General features: G+C 38.2%; 1 protein-coding gene across 6 annotated transcripts in view; it reads right to left on the bottom strand.

The window, feature by feature from the left end:
- The window catches only part of PTPRF (protein tyrosine phosphatase receptor type F), a 588,039-nt gene extending 571,253 nt beyond the window's left edge, over positions 1 to 16,786 (bottom strand). For 4 of the 6 annotated variants that reach the window (XM_026665721.2, XM_087960149.1, XM_087960150.1 and 1 more), the window contains exon 1: positions 15,978 to 16,227. The gene's annotated coding sequence lies outside the window, so the exon portion shown is untranslated. Of the gene's footprint in view, positions 1 to 15,977; positions 16,245 to 16,597 lie in introns of those variants that run through there. The other 2 variants (XM_087960145.1, XM_026665718.2) reach the window with 2 other exon arrangements.
- Positions 16,787 to 22,963: the final 6,177 nt, after the last annotated feature.

The following is a 22,963-nucleotide window of genomic DNA, read 5'->3' as shown; positions in this document are numbered from 1 at the left end:
TTTTTTTCTAGTTCATTTGATACTTCTGTTATTGGCAGCAGTTCACAGAAAAGGTGGATGCTTATCTCGGGGACTGTTTGAGATTAATAAACAGTTCCCAGTGTTGCAATAAAATCAGTCTTGTTTTTAAAATAAGTGTGTGTATAATTACGGTTTGGAAGCCTTAGTCAGAACTCCATGTAGAGCATGTTGCAATAATCAAGATGGGAAGTGACTAGGACATAAGTGACTGTGAGTAGGGACCGTTGGTCCAGGAAAGGGCATAACTGGTGCACAACCCGCAGTTGTGCAAAGGCCTTCCTTGCCACGACTGCTACCTGCTCTTTAAGCAGGAGTCGTGAATCCAGGAAAACCTCTAGATTACACACAGGGTCTGTTTGGGTAGTGCCATCCCATCCAAGACCAAAGGTAGCAATTCTCTCTGAGCCAACGAACCCCAAATCCAGAGCCACTCGGTCTTGCAAGGGTTTAGTTTCAACCCGTTGCTCCCCATCCAGCCCCTAACAGCCTCCAGGCACTGCGAGAGGGAGGACACAGCAACACTTAACTCATCACGGGTCAAGACATACAGCTGTGTATCATCAGCATATTGGTGATACCTCAGTCCATGATGACGGATGATCCCACCCAACAGCTTCATATAAATATTGAACAGGAGTGGAGAGAGTACTGAGCCCTGTAGAACCCCGTAAAGCAGTGGGCAAGGGCTCGATCTCTCCCCTCGTATCAACACTGAGAGTGGCCGCAGAGGAAGGAAGTGAACCAGGACAGCACAAGGCCTCCCACTCCCATCCCCCAAAGCTGCCCCAGGAATTATGTGCTCAAAAGTGAAAAGGTTTGACACTACCCACAAGGAAGAAATGGTTGGTAAAGATGATGGAACTTGCAGGGATGGCTAAACTAACCTCTTTAGAGAACAGACAATATCTACATTAACAGTTGATTGGAAATCCATAACAGGTAATTTTCAACTATGACCGTAATTGATCTCTGAATTAGTTGTGTGGCAGTAGTTAAGGAGATCACCATGTGACCACACCCAATTTTATGATTTTTTTTTTCATAAAAGTTGTTAAGTAAACATGAAAAAACTAAGAACTAAGACCCAAAACTATTTCACGATCCAAATGCATAAGAGTATCAAGATGATCTTGGGTTGTTTAGATGGAGAACATACAGTGAAGGAAGAATGTGAAGAATGTGAATATTTAACATTTAGGCCTTTTTATCTCAATGCAATGCTCACATGCTCTTATTACTGGCAATTAGCAGCTATAGTAAGAAAATTTCTCAGATCCTTCCTCCTAAATAAGTTTGAGACATAAGAGAAAGGCAAGAGAGATCTGAATTTTATAAATTAAATTATATAAATTTCCTCACCCTTCTCTGTAATTTGATTGACTACTGCACAACTGATTATACTAGACAACAATTTTTTTCAAAAGTTTTCCTTCCTGAAAAACTTTTGATTATGAGAAGACTAATTCAAACTGTATACAACTATAATCTCATAACTTATTATATCACACTGGAATCTTGAGAAATATGAAATTAACTTTTAGTGACTACAATGTATTTACAAACATACAATGTATGTTTCTGACATGCTACATGAATTCAATAGGGCTTTTTCAATAGTGTTTTTCATTTGCTGCTGATTTTCATTTGCATTTAGATTTTCATTTGCAATTAGTGTCTGATGCATCTCGCTTCAGTGTCCAACAATAGTCAGCCAGCACTGATGGATTCCAGTTGCCCTGATGTTGTTTTTCCATTGTGGCAATGTCTTGGTGAAACCTTCACTATATTTGCCATGAGCTGCACCTAGATTTTCAGAAATGAAATCCAAGTGTCAATGCAGAAAATGAATCTTCAGTGACATGTTGCACTTCATAGTCTTGTATGCTGTAAAAGAAGTTTGTCAACCAGCTGAATGTAGTTTGGTGTTCTGCTGTTGCCAAGATAATTCTCATCCTTGAATGCTTTCTGCACAACTTCCTCCACTAACAGATCTTTGAATCACTTGTCATTGATGACATATCTGATATGTGGACCAACAAAAGTGCCTTATTTAATCTTGGCATCAGTTATTCTTGGAAACATCTGTTTCAAATAACAAAAATATTCGCTTGTTTATCACTTTCACAAAATCGTTCATCAGTCCAAGCTTTATATAAAGTGGAGGCAAAAATATGTTTGTCAAATCAAGAAGTGGATCATGTGCCAGATTTTTTTTGTCCTGGAACAAAATTCTTTCGGAGCGGCCATTTCTCTCTTTAAGGTAATGTGCCTCTCTTACACAACTGTCCCATTGACAACAGTATTTAATATATCCGAGCTGCATTCCAAGCAGTAGAACCACTACTTTTAGATCTCCAGTACTCCTGTTGGATTGGTGTACTGGATGTGTTTTTGTATGTTTTTTTTTTTTCATTTGTGCAGAATAACTAACAAATACTGAAGGGTATACTTTGTTATTAGGTAACAACAGTAGATTTCTACAATACGTGATAGGTTAAATTACAGGCTATTTTCATGATTAGTAGCTAAATATCTGTAAGATATATCTGAATGTTCAGGAAGCAAAATCTTTGCTGTCCAGTGTTACGTGGCACCAAGATGTTCTCATCCTCTAGTGACCATATAGATTTTTTTCCATGATCTATAGTTTAGAATGAGATTAATCCTTCCCCCTGGCTACTTTCATAACTTTTATAGCTACTTTTTTCTTTAACTGTACTTTAATACCTTTAAATTTGTCTTAGTATTGCCTTTTCTTGTTTATGGTAATATATGTCCCACTTGTTCTTGGACTCCTTTTCAGACTTATGAATAGTGATGTCTATAGAAATCCTATTATTGTCCCTTTCTTTCTTCTCTCAAGGCCAAAAGAAAACCAAAAGAGGATAATGTTTTGTGAAGTGGCAATATAGCCACTACAAAACGTTACCACAATGGATATATGATCAGCAGCAGCAGCAGTAGTATAAAAATACCATAACTTATCTGAATTGCAACTTGAGAGCCTCCTAAATAATATTGCTTCAATAGAAAGACCAAAGAAATGCAAATTTTGTTCATCAACATCAACAAAAAATAAATTATTAAATAAACAAGGTCTATATTAAGTACTGCCATATTCTGGTAAGACTCACATGCAGCCAAATACAAACCCTTTGAGGCATGGCCCTTTTTTCACTTCACTAGAGAATGTGGGATAGTGGTGATGGAAAATAATCTAGCTCATGCAGGAAAATAAAAGTAATGGCTTTAGTTGCATTGATGTAGGCTCAATTTCCCACTGAGCAATTGCAATTACAAGAAAAATAACCTCTGTGGGGTTGAATTATACCAGTGTTATTTCATCATGCATATTATCTAAAAATTTCTATATTAAACAGGATTAAAAAAAATCCTATAATGTACAAAACCCCATAACCAATTTCAATAAAACAATTCTCAACCGCCATTCTACTGGATTCAGTATTACCATTTTATAAGGATTGACTTATATGTAAAGTTCCAATCACTTCTGATGTTAAACTGATATGAAACACAAAGCCATTACATATATTATGCCATTAATACTTTCAAATGTTCCCCAGTTTCCCTCCAGATTTGTTGAAACAAGGATTCCAGAATTCTCAGCCAATGTGGCCAGAAGCTGCAACATATCCAGAGACATCAGACTGGCAAAGGTTGTGAGAAATAACACCAAGAAATAGTGTTCCATAAGATCAATTATTTTATTTATTAATTTCATTTTATTTATTTTTATTTGTCAATAGCTTACAAGATAATAAACATAAGTATAAATACAGGAAATGGGTACAAATAATTGGGGACAATAGGATGGTAGGCACTGTTGTGTGCTTATGCATACCTCTTATTAGTCACAAGTACCATTTTTTCAAGATGCTGGCTATCATCTTTAAAGTCCTTTATGGTTTGGGACTGAATGACCATCTCTTCCCTGTTACATCCACCCAAACCACTAGAGAGGGGAGGCAAGGAATATTGCAGGTCCTATCTCCTAAGGCAATATACATCTGGTGGCACCCAGAAGAAAGGCCTTGTTTATGGTGGCTCCCTGCCTTTGCAATATCATTCCCACAGAGATTATCCTGGCCCCCACTGATACACATAATCCACACATAGCTAGCGTCTGAAGTTTCTGAAATAATCATTATAGTAACAATCTTGAGGGAATTTCACAATTTTGAAATTTCAAGGGGGAAAAACCTATTATGGAATTTTTTTACAAGAGCCCCACCAGGACTGACTGCCTTCAGCGCCTCCTAAATGCTGACTGGAACTTGGGGTGGGAGGAACCAGTTTTATCCTAAAAGTTGCCAGGAGTACTTGGTTGCAAACGTGAAAATGCATATTAAATACTACAACATTTTGCTGCTGGTTCCGCATGTAAGATATAATATGATTGAGATATTTAAAACAATGATTTAAAATGTAGTTATGCGTGCATAAGCGCACCAATGTGCCTACCGTCCCTGTCCTATTGTTTCTTTTATATATTTTTATTTTTCTTATATGTATCCATGTATCCATAACTATGTTTTTACTTATACCTATTATCTTGTAAGCAATTGACAAATAAAAAATAAATAAAAATAAAATAAATAAAACCATGCTTTCTGTAAACTACAATTATATCCCCCTTTCCCTTTGAGATGCAGTCAGTGATTCAAGTATTAATATAACATGAGGCTCTTGTCCCAAACAGTCTTTAGAATATACTAAGTAACAATACCCATGACATCTTAGCTAATTTTTAAATAACTTTATAAATGCTTTATTGGTGCTAATCAGAAAAGCAAACCAGCAACAACCACTGAAGGGATTTTATTTTAAAACATGTTATAAATACGTACATTTTTTTGAGACAAGGCAGAGGTAACCAGTGTATCAATGCAAACTTATATTTATTTAACCTTAAATCATTGGTATAGGGAACATTTTCTATTCAATTTCTCTCTCCATTGCATTTCTTCTCTATTCATTCTTTCAAATGATCTAATCCAGTGTTTCTTAAAATGGTTTTATCACACATTTTAATGGGGGGGGGCAGAGGCGGTACTCCAAGATCCTCTGAGGTCCACAAAATCAAAATTATTTGCCAGTCCATATTGACAAAGAGCCCATAAAAGAATCATGGTAGAGGCAGTGAATTAGTCGGTTTTAATTTTTAACATGTTAAATATTGGTAAATATGATTTATAAAACAAAAGCTATTTTGGGATTCCCAATTTTTAAAAACAGAAAGCAGTCCTGATAGAAAAAGTTTAAGAAACACTGATCTAATTCATAAAGCCCTCTTACCTTTGAAGCAGATTCTAACACCTCAAAATTTTAAAGGGAAAAGAGAAATCATATCCTAGTCTATTCTACACATTAACTATGTTCTGGAGCAAAGAACATTGCTGCAGAACATATCTTGGTATCAAACCAAGATACTAAATGACATTAGTCCTCTTTCTTATTCACATCCAATGTCAGTTCATATAACCATTTTCAGGGGATGCTGCAACTGTTTTTGAAGACCAACATACCGTATATACTCGAGTATAAGTCGACCCGAATATAAGCCGAGGCACCTAATTTTACCACAAAAAACTGGGAAAACTTATTGACTCGAGTATAAGCCGAGGGTGGGAAATGCAGCAGCTACTGGTAAATTTCAAAAATAAAAATAGATACCAATAAAAACTTGACTAGGACAGTTGAGAATAAGTTTGATGTTCACAATTTCCTCTTTGAAAGAGACCAGTAAATAGGGAACAAGAAGATGAAGAAAAAGAAGTGTGTTTTTTCACACTTTTCACACTGCAGTGAACAAAAATGGCATCGTAAGAACAGGCTTATTCTTAGTCCAAAGGTTTTTTTGTGATTTCTTCCCTGATTTAAGGGAAATTTGGAAAACGATATCACTATCATGAAAGGTTTAATTGATTCACTAACCCAAAAGAAGATGATGATGACAGTGGGAGGCAGGAGTCACTCTCTCCTTGCAAGAAAAAAGCAAGAGCCGTTCTTATGATCTCTCTCTCTCTCTCCCCCGTAATACAGTCAAGCCCTTTCCAGCACGCGCGATCTGCCGCCGCAGCTTTGTACCTTGCAAATGCAAAATCCCGGGTTTTTGCATTTGCAAGGTGCAAAGCAGCGGGGCGGATCGCGCATGCTGGAAAGGGCTTGACTGTATTACGGGGAGAGAAGATCATAAGAACGGCTCTTGCTTTTTCGTGCAAGGAGAGTGACCCTGCCTCCCACTGTCTTCAACATCTTCTTCTTTTGGGTTAGTGAATCAATTAATTTGGAAAATGATCTCACTATCATGAAAGTCAGTGTTCTCTGCCCGTGGGGCATTTGGAAGAAAACGCCCCGCGGCATATCCACGCGCGTGTAAGGGGAATCAGAAATCCCCATGTTCAACACCTAGCACACAGCTGTGAGCAAATACTGGGAAAACCTGATTGATCAGAAGGAAGGAGGCAAAAGAGGGAGGGGTGGTGGTGGACGGAGGTCCCACTGGTATTTGTGAAACACTTGGTCGGCAGCGCTTAAAGTCAACGTCCTGGCTCCCACCCACCCACCCAAAGCCACCAAGTCCCCCAATTGCGCAGCCCAGAATCGCCCTCCCCTCAGGGGGCAGCAACGACACCCAGTGTTTCCCGAGACAAGAAGCTCCGCCGTGCAATGAAAGCGCCCTGGCTCTAGGCTCGCGGGCTCAGAAAACAACGTGAGCCGAGGTCGCTTTGGCTCCGCTCAGCTTTGTTTCCTCAGCCCCAGCTGCTTTCAGTCCGCTCGGGAAGAGGGGGAGGAGGTGGTGGCGGCGGCAGCTCGCGTTGTTTTCTGAGCTCTAGGCTCTAGGCTCAGAAAACAACGCAAGCCGAGGTCGCTTCGGCTCCGCTCAGCTTCGTTTCCTCAGCCCCAGCTGCTTTCAGTCCGCTCGGGAGGAGGGGGAGGAGGTGGTGGCGGCGGCTCGCATTGTTTTCTGAGCTCAAGCTCTAGGCTCAGAAAACAACGCGAGCCGAGGTCGCTCAGCTCCGCTCAGCTTCGTTTCCTCAGCCCCATCTGCTTTCAGTCCGCTCGGGAGGAGGGGGAGGAGGTGGTGGCGGCGGCTCGGTTGTTTCTGAGCTCTAGGCTCAGAAAACAACGCGAGCGATCGCTCGTCTCGCTCAGCTTGTTTCCTCAGCCCCAGCTGCTTTCAGTCCGCTCAGGAGGAGGAGGAGAACGAAGCTGAGCGGAGCGAGCACCTCAGCTCGCGTTGTTTTCTGAGCCTAGAGCCCAGAGCTCAGAAAACAACGTGAGCTGCCGCCACCACCTCCTCCCTCCTCCCGAGCGGACTGAAAGCAGCTGGGGCTGAGGAACGGCTGAGCGGAGCCGAAGCTACCTCGGCTCGCGTTTTCTGAGCCCGCGAGCCTAGAGCCAGGGCCCTTTCATTGCACGGCGGAGCTTCTTGTCTCGGGAAACACCGGGCGTCCTTGCTGCCCCCTGAGGGGAGGGCGATTCTGGGCTGCGCGATTGGGGGACTTCGTGGCTTTGGGTGGGTGGGTGGGAGAGATGACGGACGGAGTCTGTGAAGTGGGGCTTGCCTGCCCTTGCTGGCTGCCTCTGCTTCCTTAGGGGCGGGGAAGGGGGATCATCTGGACCAAGGGTGAGTCTCCCTCTCAGTTTCCCCTGAAGGATCTTCCGTTGCTTTTGCCTTCTCCCTACATCTTCCCTCTGTTAAAAATCACACACACACACACACACACTTATTTTCGGGCGGATAGATTTCGTGTCTGAGCATTCTCACATGGCGGTGGGTCTTTCCCCCCCTAAAAACAGTTAAAAAAAGAAAAAACAATATATCCTCATGCAAGAACTTTTCTGCTTCCGATTACCCCCATGCTTAAAAGTTGCAAAGGAAACACGGAAGCAGGGAAGCGGCTGCCCAGCTCCGGAGCTCCACACCATTTTTTTTTCAGAGGGGAATCTGACTCGAGTATAAGCTGAGGGGTTTTTTTTTCAGCACAAAAAATGGGCTGAAAAACTCGGCTTATACTCGAGTATATACGGTAAATGGCAATATGCTGTATAGGCTGGATATGAATTCTGTAATTTCATTAATACAGGACCTGTAAAGTAATTGGCTAAACCTTTTACAGTTGGGAAGAATCAAGAGATGTACTCAATATCGTGCATATTGTAAAAATGGTTTAAAATCATTACCAGCAGCAGATGTATTAATATCAACCTATGAAATAATTTTCCAATCTTATGAGTACTACCTATACATATTGCAAAGTTATAAACATTGTACCTCTATCTAATCTTATGGGTGCTACCTATACATACTGCAAACTTATAAACATTGTACCTCTAATAGTATTATGGAAGAAGACTCACTATAATCCCATCCCCACAAAAAAAAAATGTTTTTTTATTTTGATTACAAAAAAAAAAAAAAACAGATTAGCATGCCAAATAATACAATATAATAGCTTGGTTCTTGCAAATTTTTAAATATATTTGGAACGATTTTAAAAGGTTATTACATTCTGCATTAACTTTTTGTCTTCTGAATATATTTTTTTAATCTCCCATTTTTCTTTCCCATAAAAGAAAAAAAAAGAATTTCAAGATGATAGCAGAATCATCATGCCATTAAATTTTTGGTTCAGAATTCAGGTCGAGAACCCTTGCACAAATAGAGGCTTCTAAGAACTTGTGCATAAATTGTGCAATATGTAATTTTAAATACATACAATTTCAAGTTAAATTGTCAAACTATTTTGTTCTTCATGTAATTGTCTCATTCTGCACTGTTCGATTTTTCTGTTGAATTAGTATTATACAGCAGCATTTTGCTCTAGCTATTTTAGATTTAAGTTTTTTATTACTACTTTAGGTGCATAATGGGAATCAAGTAGTTTTAACTCAGCCTGTTCTAAAAAGCACTTTAGAAACCACTGTAAAACTGAAATGGAAGAACAACTTATTCTTATAATGTTTTGACAAGCATAAAACAGCACTGCATAATGATATTTAGCAGTCCAACATAGCCTTGATGTGTCTAAAGTTTACAATCCAATTAACTATACAAAATGTTAGTACACACAGTTTTTTCATAATCATGCGAACTATAGAAAAAGTTCAATCACAAATTATAAAACTACAGTCACGTTAATCTCACCACATTGAGCAGTTTTCTACTTTTTATATCTTTCAAGAGCAATAGAGGAATCAATTTCTACAAGGAACCACTGCATTTGTTAACCTCATTAAAAGGTTAAAGTCACACATTAATGCAGAACAGAGAACATTTAAATATATTTAAGACTCAAATAAGGTTTTGATCAACAATAATATATTCCTTATAGAAGCTCTATTAAATCTTTTAGAAATATTTCCTACAAATATAACATTAAAATTGAAGTGTGTGTGTGTGTGTGTGTGTGTGTGTGTGTGTATTAAAAAAACTGTTGGATTTCCAAATACAAACTGATAAAGGCCTTGGTTCATAAATACTAGATGTAACTGTGGCAGAAAAGAAGAAAGTGTGAATAATTGATGTGGCAAAAACAGGGGATAGTAGAATATAAAACGAAGAATTGGAGAAGATCATACACAGTTCAAGATCTGAAAATTGAAATTAAAAGATAATGGCATGCACAACATGTAGAAATTCTGGGCATTGACAAAATTTCCATCAGTCGATTTCAAAAAGTCAGATTGCTTTGATCTGTGCATACACTATGTCTATATATTTTGACACCCAAGTTTTTGGGAAGAACCTGATGCAAATGAAGGCCAATATCAGCTAAAGAACTGGCAGCTATGACTTCACATTGTTGTGAAAAGTTGATATAATATCTGGTAATCCTAAATTTATCAAATCTAAATACTCTTAATTTTACCAAAAAAAAAAAAACAACCTACTTGGAACTGTCTATATTCGTAGATGCTACTTTAATACAGGTAATCCTCAATTTATGACAATTGAACCCAACATTTCTGTTGCTAAGTGAAACATTTAAGTTATTTTTCTTCATTTTACAATCTTGCTTGCCACACTTGTTAAGTGAATCAATATTGCACTCACAACCTCCATCTCTGCTAGATTTAGGTATATGTATTCCAAAGAATGGCAAACTTGATCTTTAAGTCATTAATAACCTAAAGCTATATAGTATGTAGATTTGTAAAGGTCAATAGTGTTATCTTTTTATATAAACAATTATGCTAATGAACCACTATTATGCAAACCCAGAAAATATAGTTTAGTTGCTCTAAACCATGATTTGTTTTAACAATAATTCATGCAATAAATGGCTAAGTTTCGACAAAAAGTCAAAACCAAACGAACTTATTATTATTGGAGGGGGATGTATTGAAATGATGTGGATTGCTGCAATTTTAAATGAATTTTGCCAAAATCTATGGTTATAATTAATTAAATATTTTATATATAAAATAAAACACACAATATTGATGGCTTAAAGACCAAGTATGTCTTTTGTTACCACTTTTCTTTTTTGGAGGTGAAAAGTCAACAACTCTTATTCTAAAAAGGCACAACAAGCACATACGGATTAAAATAACCCAAGTCTTCTCTCAGTAAGAATCAAGGACATCAATACAGAAATGTTCTTTCTTTACCAAAATATTTGGAAAATAGTTTGCTTTTATTTCTTTTATTGTTTCTGCCAGAAGTCACAGTGAAATCATAGATAAGCAACACATAAACAGCAGAAAAGTGGAAAGTATTATTTTTAACCCAGCTGTATTACAAAAACCATTAAATAAAATCGGCCCAATTTAATAAGTAAATGGACCTTTGCATTCCAATATCCCTTTGGATCACACTAATCATAAACATGTAGATTCATGAGAAGCCTTGATGAGGTGAGATTGACATTGCATGGTTTTTTTTTTACTGTACTGTAGGTTGTTTTAACTTTTTGCTTTTAAAGTGTTTTCCAGGAAAGGAATTGGCTTCCCAAATAGATTGGACTGTCATTTATCAGAAATAGTGTAGGGTCTCCTACTTGGAGGTGGGGGGCTTGGACTAGATGACCTAGAAGGTGCCTTCCGATTCTGTTAATCTGTAACCTGTAGATACCCTAAATCAGATGAGGCCAAAGCATTTATTTTCTTTATTCATATGAAAATCCAAAAGGTAATTCAGTCAATAAAATAAATATAAATATAAAGCTTATATAATATTAAAATTAAGCAATGACACACACTATATTTGTGTAATCAGCACATTCTGCCCTTCGAGATAAACATCAACAGTATTGTACAAGAAAAGTAATGCCTATTTATTCTATAATTAAAATTACAGATCTGAAAAGTTCTATCCCAAATAGCTTTGCATCATAAAAATAATACATATGTGTCTAGCATTGCCCAATATATTGTTGGGAATCAAATTATTCTATCCAAGTACAGCGCTGCTGCCTCTGGCATAACACGGGCTAACTTATGTGAAAATTCAAAACATAGTATAATTTTAAAAATGATATCAATCCTCACTAATATGTCATTGAGAGCGGAAATTATAGAACCAAAACATATCATACACATTATATATTTTAAACCAAACACAACTTTTTATTTTCTTGAGATTGTTCTTCAACAACTACTGGAGATCCCAGGAAAAGATGTGACTGCTTTAAGAAGTTATTAGTAAATGCTACATGGGACACTCATGCTCTTCCTAGCACTATTTACCCTTTGAATCACAAATGCTGTACAGTATTACTATTCTCTAAGTGGAAAACTCTACCCTTCATGATAAACAGTAAATTGATATAATAAAAACAACTATATATGTAATAACATGACAAGCCTATGTAAACATTAAATTTAAAGACCAAAAGTTGTGCATCTCACAATTAATTTAGTTTAACTCAAATCATTCATGCTGACATAGTTCTTAATAGAAAGGGGTTGCAGCTTGTCCAGCCCAAAGATTTCTATATACACCACCCCAATGGTGTATGACGCCATAGGGAATTTGGCATAATTATTCCATCTAACTCAGAATAGGTAGAAATAAATAGGCCTTTGCATCTCAAAGCAACAGACAACTTGCATCCAAGCCCACATGTCCAAAAGGCAATCCTGAATGTGACGGGAATGCAGATTAGCAGGCCTGCATGACAAACCCAAAACCAAGTTTTTATATTGGGTTAGCATATATTACATTACATGCTCTTCAAATAATATTGTTATATCAAATTAGAGGTTATCTTGAAGGGCACAGTGTCCTGATTACAAAGATTTAGGATAAGCATTAGTTCTATAATTAATTTCAGGCCCAATGTTATATATAAGGTTTATATTAATTTTACTGATTAACCTGTCTTGAATTTTCATGCAAATGTGAAACTAGAAATTAGTAACAAATCTTAGTCTCCTCAAAATTTATGGATTAAAAACAAGCAAGCAAGAATTTAAATGTACCTATACTATTTTACAAGTTATTTTAAGTACAAGGATGGCTGTAATAATGACACATTAATTTCTTAATTAACAATGAGCTTGTAAGTTGCATTTTTGAACAAAAGAACTACGTATGTAACAACTTAGCAAAGTAATAAGCCAAAGATTAAAGTACACTGACAGCAAAATAAACCAGACATTGTGATATCAGTATTGAGATAGTAAGTTATATGTGTATTTTCATATGATTTTTATAATGAAGTCATACTCCAAGATTCCAGTGATAAGGGGAAGTAAGGAGAATTATTCAATGACACTGGCAATCCAGTAAATATCTCCTTTGTGGAGATGGCATATATAGTGATATTGACATAAACAAAAGGTTATCGATCTTTGTAGAAGCTCCACATAAAAAGTAACTTAAACTATGTTCATAGTTTCTTATTCCTTTGAATAAGACTTCGGGGGAAACGTTCCTGTTGAATAAGACATTATTTGTTCATTTTTTTTACCGTACTGAGTTTAACTCAGATGTGTATTAGGTAGGCACTCATAATTTCACCTGAAATAAGCAAAATTGTATCCAAGAAATCAGGCAACTTTTAAAAAGTTATAGACACCCTTCTGGGCAAAGCCATTATTCATTCAGACATGCTAACTGACAGCTATATTGGAGAAGCAAAGTTTTATTTCTCTTCCAAATAAAGGAAGGTAGACACAGCCCAACATATGGAAAGTATAATATCATTTTCTTTTGTCTTCTGAAAGTGTGTTTGATAAGGGGGCAGCAGAGCAATGGAAAAATACCAAAAGAATGAGCATCAATTAACAATCTACCTCTTCAACTTTTTATCTAGAAGAATGAGTTAGCCATATTCAAAATCCTGAAAATACTAAAGCAGTCGATTTCTTATCCCTCCCTAATCATTTCATACTGAACAAGTGCAAATTAGGAATAATTTCTGATTATTAGCGTGTACATCAAGAAAGGTCCATAATTTGAAGCTAACAATAATAACACTGAGGGAAAGGGGAGAACAGTAGTGAAAAGCCCTACAAATCTGGTTATGGTCTTGTAGTCCTAGACTGAATGAGCTTAGATGCAACCTTAATTCTTTGTGTATCCATCCATCTGACCTGATTTTCACTTAGCTATAGTAGTGGATATCTGTACTCCAAAGGAAACAACATAGATCCTACAAACTGATTCCAATGACAAATAAATAGTTTGATACACAATATACAATATACAAAAGGATGCACTGTCAATGTTTCAATATAGTAGTAATTGATATAAACCACTGGAAATTGCAGTATTAAAGTTCCATGCACAAATGCTTTAAGAATTCAAAAATCAATATTCAGACTGCATTTTCAAGGTGATAAATTATTTTATGGAAATGGTAAAAATAAGAATGCATCTTTGTGTTAAATAAGTTCAAACAATATTATAGTTATACTACCGTGCATAATAGTGAAGTAAAAAATCCTGACAATGATTTTGTAATCCAAGCTTTATACACCTATGTAAAGCTAGTAATGGGGGGAAAAATAAAACATTAACAAGTGGAACACTGAAAATATTACAGTACTCTCATTCCTGATATTCAGAAGTCCTCTTGGAATTTCATACAATCTACTAGTCATTCTTCAGTTAAAAAGAAACCAACAAATTGAGTGGGAGCTGGTTGACAAAGTGCCTACACCATTTGCATTTTAAAAAGATTTTTTCCTTCTCGTCTAAAGTACTTCTGTCAGTCCAACAGGGGGCAAAAGTTTAAATCTTGCATACAAACATAACCCTTTCTCAGGACAAATGACAAAATAGAATTTAAGGTGGCCGAAGAAACCTTCCATTGTTTAATTCTATATTAAAATTCTGAGAAATGCAAAAGCCGTTTAGTCTACAACACCCTGGAATGTAGAGAAACTTCAGTTCGTATTTCACATTCACTACAAAAAGATATTTAAATGCTGTTAAAAAAACCAGAAAACTATTTTTTGGTCTAAAAATTATTTGAAGAAGCCAGCATTCCAAAAACAAAACATGCCATTGCTAAGAGCACACAAAGCTCTCCATGATTTTTAGGCACCCTTTATTTTGAAGAAAATGAAATGATGAATGCTAACAGCTAAATGTCAGAACAGAACAGAAACATTTATGAGTTAGTTTGGTAACCACCCATTTTACTTAAAAGCACGAAGTGCAAACTCCAAAGCAAGAAGGCACTACTCTAAAGCTGTCTGGAAGTGGAAAACCACAAATCTGTCTGCTGAAAGCCCCCAAAACTCATTGTTTTTCTCAATCCTTTCCAATGCGCATACATGCATAAATAAATAAGGCACACATGCATAAATAAATACGTAAGTATTTAACTCAGCTCCTGGGTTGCGGATTGAAAAAAAGCAGGCATTGGGAAAGCATTTGGTTTTCGGGTTACTGTTGCAGTGGTATTAACTATTTCTCTTTTCCAGACTGTATTGTAAACCTGGGAGAAATCCAAAGATTTTGTTTGTGAACGTTTGGGTCAGGGTGGAGAAGCAGGCAAGACAGCATTCCTGGCCGCGAGAGTCTTAAGCCACCGCAGGTGAAGTCAGCACATCTCTTTAAACCGCCGGGGGGGTGGGGTGGATATATACCCGGAGAACGATTTTCTTACAGACTTCGTCGACAATTCGTATATTATTATGTCGTGTAGAGAGAAAGGTCACCAGGCCATTTTTTCATTAATAAGGAAACCGTATTTCCAGGCAACATGAACATTCGGACACTTGATACATCTCCTTTTATTCCTTCAGGTTTTAGGGAAATCTTTTAAAAAAAAAAAAAAAACCTCCGGGAACGCGCAATCGGGAAGAATCTCAACCTTTAAACTGGATTTAAAAAAAAAAAACTGCAACCGCCTGGTTATAAAACAGGAGGAGGCGGATTGTGCCCTACCGTACCCTAAAACATACATCCCGAGCACAAATCACGCAAAAGACTGAAGTGGAGAAAATGCAAATACTCTCTCGTCGTGCAACAGTTCCCAAATAGTCACGCCAACACAATACAGCGCAGCGCATAAAAAGCAGCCCAGAGGTGGTGCAGGTGGAAAAGAGGAAGACGGGAAACGGCCCACAATTGGATTCCGGAATAAAAAGGAAGAATCGACCGAAATGCCGGCAGCAGGTGAGGAGGAGGAGGGCGGGTCGCGAGGAACATTCCACCCACCCCCCACCCAGAACTCCACATTCCGCGAGTAATCGGATGCAAGAGACCCCCACCCACCCGAGCCAGGGCGAGTTCCCGCCGTTGAGAAGATTTCCCGGAGGACATGGAGGGAGGGGGGGGGGGGAGGACGGCTGCATTCTGCGGAAAGCGGCGGAATGACCAGAAGAACTCTCCAGTGGGGAACCCTGTACGACGCGATGGGACAAAGTTGAACGTGGCAAGCGGGGCTTTTAAAGCCGCGGGAGAAGCCAGCCTTTCCTATTATGCTCAACAGGCAGCGAGCGTGCTGGAAGGAGGCGAGACATTTACTCACCACGCGCGCCCAGAGCGCCGCCACCCGCATGCTGCTTTTGCTCCGACCCGCGGGCGTCTCGAGCTCCGCCACCGTCTCCCCGCACGTAGAGAAGACGCCGGCCGTTCCGCGGAGCCCTCAGATCGCTTCGCACACGCTACTCTCTCTCTCTCTGTCCGTGCGCGCGCGGGAACCACGCATCCCGCGCGCCACCGACCGCCCGGGGAGTTGCCAGCGCAGCTAAGCCGCCTCAACTAGGCCCGCGCTGCGCGCGCCCGACGCCAACTAGCCCGCCTGCCCGCCGAGCGTTACCTTGCACCCGCCTGCCGACCCCTCCTACTCTCGCGCGCCGCTCCTCCCGCTTTCTTCTCCTGTGGGCTGCCGCTCCGCTTGCTCTTCCTGCTCTTTTCGCCTCCCCGCCGCCGCCACCCCCGGCGTCACCTTCTGCGTGCCTCGCGCCCCCCAGAAATCCCCCTTCCTTCGTCCGTGCCACTCCTCCTCCCTCTCTGGGTCCGCATCCAGGCTTTCTTGGATCCCGCTCCTGGCCAAGGAGTGCTTGGGTGCCCGTGTGCGGCTCTCACCTGCCCCTCCCCCTCCCCTCTGGAGCGAGACGATTCCCCAGGTAGCCGCCGAGCGCTCACCTCTCGGGGGCTGTGCCCGAGGAAGTTCCCCTGGCGCCGCAGTGTTCAGCACGCGCTACTTGGGAGTAGGACCAGTTTACAGGAGTGGGGATCATTTCCCGGTAAAGCGTCTTAAAATGCCATCGGGATCCAGGATTCCGCGAATGGAACTGAAGCACAGACACCCCAGGATACACTTTTCTCTCTCCTGCTCCTCCCCGTTTCTCGGTTCCTCCCTCAAAAGCCTACTTTCCCGACGCTCTTTTCATACACTCGCCACCATTAAAATCCACGTCCCTTCAGGTCCTGGGTGCCTCTCATCCTCTTTTCCGCCGTTCCTAACCTATGCAGCTTTCTGTTGCAATCCCCGCAATCAACCTTTCTGCTTTATTGCGCGCGGCCCCTCGGAAACCCCCTCCCTGGTCTCTTCGTTCGCCCGTGGCTGTTGCCGGGAGGATATTTACACGCCAAGGGACAGGGCTCTCACAACAGCCAGATTGTTTGCACTCTTTTGTGTGACTGGCAATGTGCGGGCTTCGTTTCTCCACCCTCGAAATGGTTCGCTCCCCTTTCCATTGAAGCATGCCATTTCCTGCAACAATAGGTGCGAACTTGCTTTGAGGCCGGAGGGCTAAAGGTTAGCGCCCAGCTTCCTCCTGCAGCTTTTCTTTAGCAGGACTTCATAGCAGCAGCAACTGCTCCTCCTCCTCCTCTGCCTTCAAACCGCAAATGGAGGTGGGGCTGCGTTTTTATTGGTGCCTGAATGCCCCGCCTGCAGAATCTCTTTTAGCCCAGACAGGTAACCTGATAGGTAACGTAGGCACTCTTTGTTGAGGATCCTGAAGACGAAGTTTCTCTCCAAACATTTGGTCGGTTTTCATTAGCTTGCTATTAGGACATCTTACCTTGCCCAAGAATGTGGAGTTCTTAACCCTAGGCAAATAAATACTTTTTAGCTATCATTGTCTACAGTTGTGCATTTTAACCAAGTCTTTGCAATTCAAACGTCTTTCAGTTATGTTGTGCTTTGTTGGAGCATGTTGGGACCAAAGGATACTACAGGCAATCACTTAGCTGCTACTTAACTTCTTTGAAATGAAGAAACAAATGCAACAAGAAAGGAGAGGTAGAAGCAAGGAGTAACAATCTCTAAATTAAGTGAAGCAGTTCCATTTCATTCTAATATACTGGCAAGCCCTTCATTCATCCACAGTGTCAGGATAACTTCTGTATTTGTCCACTGCTGAAGTTAGGAGAGCAAGAATGCTTTGAAACATCCACTCAGAACAAAGCAACAATGGCAACTGTGTTTCAGCACCCATAGCAACCTTACTGATTCACTACAGATTGTAAGAGGAGAAATACGCAAGACTTAAAGAGTTGTAACAGATTCACCTCCATTGAAACTCGGAAAAACAATAACATTAATTGTTTTATGTATAGATCCTTGTAGAATGTATGCATGCTTTAGACCAGTTCTCAAAAATAGTCTAAGTTGGACATTGTCTACTGGGACATATTCTGCTGTTGTCATAGTGTGATTTCTATAATATTTGTACTGATGAAATCATGTTCCATCACAGTATAGTTAGGTAGAAAAAAATACGCAGTCTTGCACTCCTGAGCTTGGTCTGGATGGGTTGTTGAAAGCATCAGTGTATTGTGGAATTGCTAGGAAAAAAGTTAAATTTGGCATTATTAGCAAGAAAAAAAATAAACCCACCAATGTCTAAAAACTGTATATGGAATTACAATATGATACGATAATGAACATAATTTGTTGGAAAACAAGCAAAAGGCAGCAAAGAAAAAAACATTGCCATTTGCATTGAAAATGAGATGATTGTCCCCTCTTATTGACCTTGTAAGATGAAGTGTGTGTATGTGTGTGTGGTAAATTAATCAGTCATCTGGACTATAGTTTGAAGATCTTTAATGTAACCTATAATCTTGCTTCATGGATCTGGTCATTGCATAAATGAAAAAGCTTATATAAAAATATTGCTTTGAACTTCAAGATAGTAGAGGCATAGCATGTCAGTTGCTATTTATTTATGAAACTAAATGTCAAATGCAATTGTCTGGAATATTTGTATGGTACAAAGGGGGGGTACATACAAACACACACACACACACACGTATTATTTGCTATTTTTAACATTTTTATTCATTGTAAAATGTTTTAAAACAGGAAAATGCTGTTTTGTTCTAATTTTACATTTTCATGATTTTTGTCCAGTTTATAGCGTTTATACTCTGTCTTTCTACTACAAAAATTTGTATGAAGTAGCTAACAAAATAAAATAGAAAAAAATTATCTTTCTAGACTTTTCTTCTATATAACCAGTACTTGTAGTTAGTATGTGAATATTAACTCAAGAAATGTATTGTTTATTTGCTTTAATAGGTAAGCTAAATAGCACAAAGTACTATAGTTTTTGTTAGAACTTTGATTATTACAGTGAAATTACAACATTTAATATTTGTATTACCATTAATTGCAGAAAGTATTAGAATTTGCTTTGCAGTTTGTTTTTTTCTGCTTCCACATTGGCTGTGGATAGAGGAAGCTGGGGGCATAATACGAGTGAAATTATACTTCTGTACAAACAGGTCAAAGTTTTGCTTAGTGAATTGCAAAACACCAATTATTAATTCACGAGGCCACTGTAATATAGTCTTTAAGCAATTAATGAGAGTATACTTCTGTAAAATTGCTCATATTTGCAGTCTCTGAAAATCTGGAAAAATAGTGTATAACAATTAAGTCCTTATGATCTCTTAAGCTCACAAATAAGATTTCCAATCTTTTTCCATGCTGTTCTAATACATCCTTACTGAGAAAATTGATTCTTCTGACAAAGCCAATTATAAATGTTTTTAAGACTTTGAATCAGCTGTGAATAGTAGACATTCTTGCACATTCTTCATCTAATGGTCTAAAGTGGCCTTCATGAAATTTTTCTTGAAGCTTTCTTATCATAACTTAGCTGGAAAACAATGCTGTTAGCTTTAGATAATTAGGTTTTAGGATGCTGTAAGTCTTCCTCTCTATGCAACTATTTTACTGAAGCAAATATTTGGAAATACTTTACCTCAGAAAGCTATTCTCTTGAAAAATGTCTTTTTCCATAATCAGTTTCAGTGTATTATCTGTTCAGTATCATTGTTTAATCTGTATGTTTTGTGAAAAACATAACCTGCAAATTGTTTTTAACATACAAAAATGCAGATTTTCTAATTTCTGTAGTGAGTCACAAAAATATTGTAAATTATACGTGGGCTTCTCCCATACATGGAATTGTTAAAAATCAAAATGTAGAGAAGAATAAAGAATGGATAGCTCTCAACTAGGAAACTAGCATGGATTCTCCATAACTTTGGAGACTGGGACTTTCCAACTCAGGGTTGAGTGAACAACAAGGTTTTTGGAAGACATGGGGAAAAAATAATAAAGTACTAAGTGATGGCCAGTCACTTCGTAGAAAGTTGAAGATACAGTAGAACCTCTGGTCACGAACCCTTCTAACCATGACCAAATCAGGTGACGACCAATTTCCAAAACTTTTGGAATTTTTTTGCATCTGGTCGTGAATGAATACTTGGGTAGCAATCAAACACAGCCGTGGCAATTTGCCCTTCCGCCATGGCTTTTTTTTAAATGCACATGCACAGTCAGTCTCGCTTCTGGTCACAGCAAATCGGGCTGTGACCAAAGACATGGAATGGATTCTGGTCATGACCAGAGGTTCTACTGTAATTGTAGTTCTGGATAAAAAGTAGTAACATTATGAAGAAACCAATTAGAAATAGATTTTGAAGTGCACAACACTACTTTGTAAGTCATCATTTCTAAATGTTTAATAGTTTAGATCCGAGAATTTTGGTGGATATGAAAATAAAGTATCTGCTTTTATAAGTGCTCATCATGAAGATAATCAGCATCATAATTTATTATACTTATATACTTCCTGACTCTTAACAACTCTGGGCAGCTCACAATAATAGAATTTATTATCTGGAGGAAAAGATTAGGATGGATCATTAGTAACCAGTTTAAATCTTTGCTATTTATCAGGAGAATTGGAATGGAATTTATTCATTTATATTTATAAACTATCCCTTTCCCAAACAGGACTCTGGGCAATGTGCAATAAAAACAGACCATAAAAAACAAAATTATGCTACAATAAAAACTTTTATCAAATAATAAAAATATTAACTACAAAAACGAGGAGAGAGCATCTTAATGATATGTACAGTTATGTATCTTATCAGTTCCCCATTTCCCTAAGATCCCCAAGCCACCTTTATATTTATTTATTAATTTTTTATGTCACCCACCATGTTAAGGAGCTTCCAGAAGATGGCAGAAATGGGGCTAATCTTATTCTATACCATCAAGGTACTTTAAAAACTTTGCATACATTTATTGAATTTGATATACGTATATTCATAATTCACAAATATATATTCAACTGACATTGCATATGCAAGAATACTCTTGGATTCCTTTTAGAAAGGACTTCTTATTTCTGCAAGAAGTATTAAGTTGTGGGAATTAGTTGCAATGGGCAAAATTTTATATTTCAAAAATAAATCTGAGATAAAATTTAATTCGGCTTGGAAGTAATTTCTAGACTACAATTCCATATATAAGATAGATAAGATAACTTTTATTGTCATTTTTTACTGTGAGCATACTGGCAAAAAAATGAAATGTTGCCTGCTCTCAAAAGAAATTATATAGCTACCCATACATAAACACACATAACACACATATACACATACTAGAGGGGGAGGGGAGGAGAGAGAGATCATATATATATGAAACTTGAGAGTTCACAAGGTTGATAACATGGAACAAAACTGTGACTGAAACTAGATGTTTGGATATTACAAAGTCTTCTCCCAGAACGGTGGAGGACATGGGTTTGTATCACATATTGCCACTCTATGTGATAAAGTGCGCTGCAGTTCTTGCCTTTAATAACAATTATGTGTTGAAAAAGTTGCTATTAGGTTACTCCTCATCTGAATTATAAGTTTCTCTTAATATAAAAACTTAATGTCCTAGTTTTGTAAAATCTGTTAAACCAGAGTAAATCTTTAGTAGCTTGGATAGAATTTACTGTACCTTCTAATCTTATAACCAAATAATGAAATATTGAAAAACTTAATCTAATTCAATGATATTTGTAAATTCCTTGTTTATTCACTTTGTTTTATTTTTATTTTTTTTCTCTTTGATGACTTTATTTTTCTCTCTTTTAAAAATATAATAGAAAATATTGAAACAACTATTTGCATGTTGCTGCTGACCTTGCTGGAAGTGGCAAAATTGATAAAGAACAGAAGAGAGATTTAATGTAATCACTATTTAATTTAAAATTTCAATACAGTTAAATTTCAAATTTAATAAATAAATCTTAAGTAACGATACCCCAAATCTTAAGTTATTGGGCAGAACAGGCCATTGATGCATGCACACGCACACACATACAATTTTTGTAATAATTGCCCTTCTAGAAAAATATACCATTGTATTTTTGGTGTTGCTAGCCAAGCGGCTAAAAATCCATCTTCACTGCGGTGTACAAGCTTCATTATGTAGAACATTCCTCCCAGATACGTTTTTACATAGCTATATATACACGGTGTGGTCTGTTAAGTGTTGCCTTACTGGCCAATTGTCTTCCTTAACAGGTATGTCTCCAGATAAAACCCAGGATGTTTGCAAGCTGTGTGTCAAGACTCTTGACTGCAGAACACAATCAAGGAAGAAAGAATTTTAACAGAATTTCCTTAATGCATTTTAATGCCAGGAATTAGATGTTACACCACAGATTCTTGAGGACTGAGAGGAAAACTCTCCAGCCCTCCCTTATTACTGAGTTCATTAAGACAGAGTCTCCTTGGAGCATTTGACTTTCTTTTTCCCAGGCTATTTGCATGACAGGCTACAAATCCATTTCTTTGATAAGTCAGTAGCAACCTCTCCCATCTGCTGATTGATTGTGTCTAAAGATTCTCCTCTTTCTATGAGGCTCAGCACAATATCTAACACTCTTTTTTGCTGCTGTGATATCCAAAGGACCCTGTGACACAGCTACTTAGCACGGATCTCTTATCATATTGGTCTCTATCAGAAGAGGCATTGTGATCTTTCTATTTACAGTTACCTTGTTTATCAACTGAATGTGAAGGATCTGGTATATGTTTGATCATAATGAAAGAGGCATTGTGCCATTTTTGCTCATTAATTGGTGCCTATGCTACAAACATAGTGTATGAGAGTAGCAGCACTCTAACTTGTTACTTCTTAAAGGCATCAGAATTATCAAGAGTGCAGTGTGAAAGTTTGCTAATATGTTAGTGTTTATTAGC

The sequence above is a fragment of the Notechis scutatus genome, chromosome 3, assembly GCF_049901735.1.
Source record: "Notechis scutatus isolate UNSWTSFEM ecotype Mainland chromosome 3, rNotScu1.2, whole genome shotgun sequence".
Classification (NCBI taxonomy): domain Eukaryota; kingdom Metazoa; phylum Chordata; class Lepidosauria; order Squamata; family Elapidae; genus Notechis; species Notechis scutatus.
This window is presented reverse-complemented; position numbering and strand designations above follow the sequence as displayed.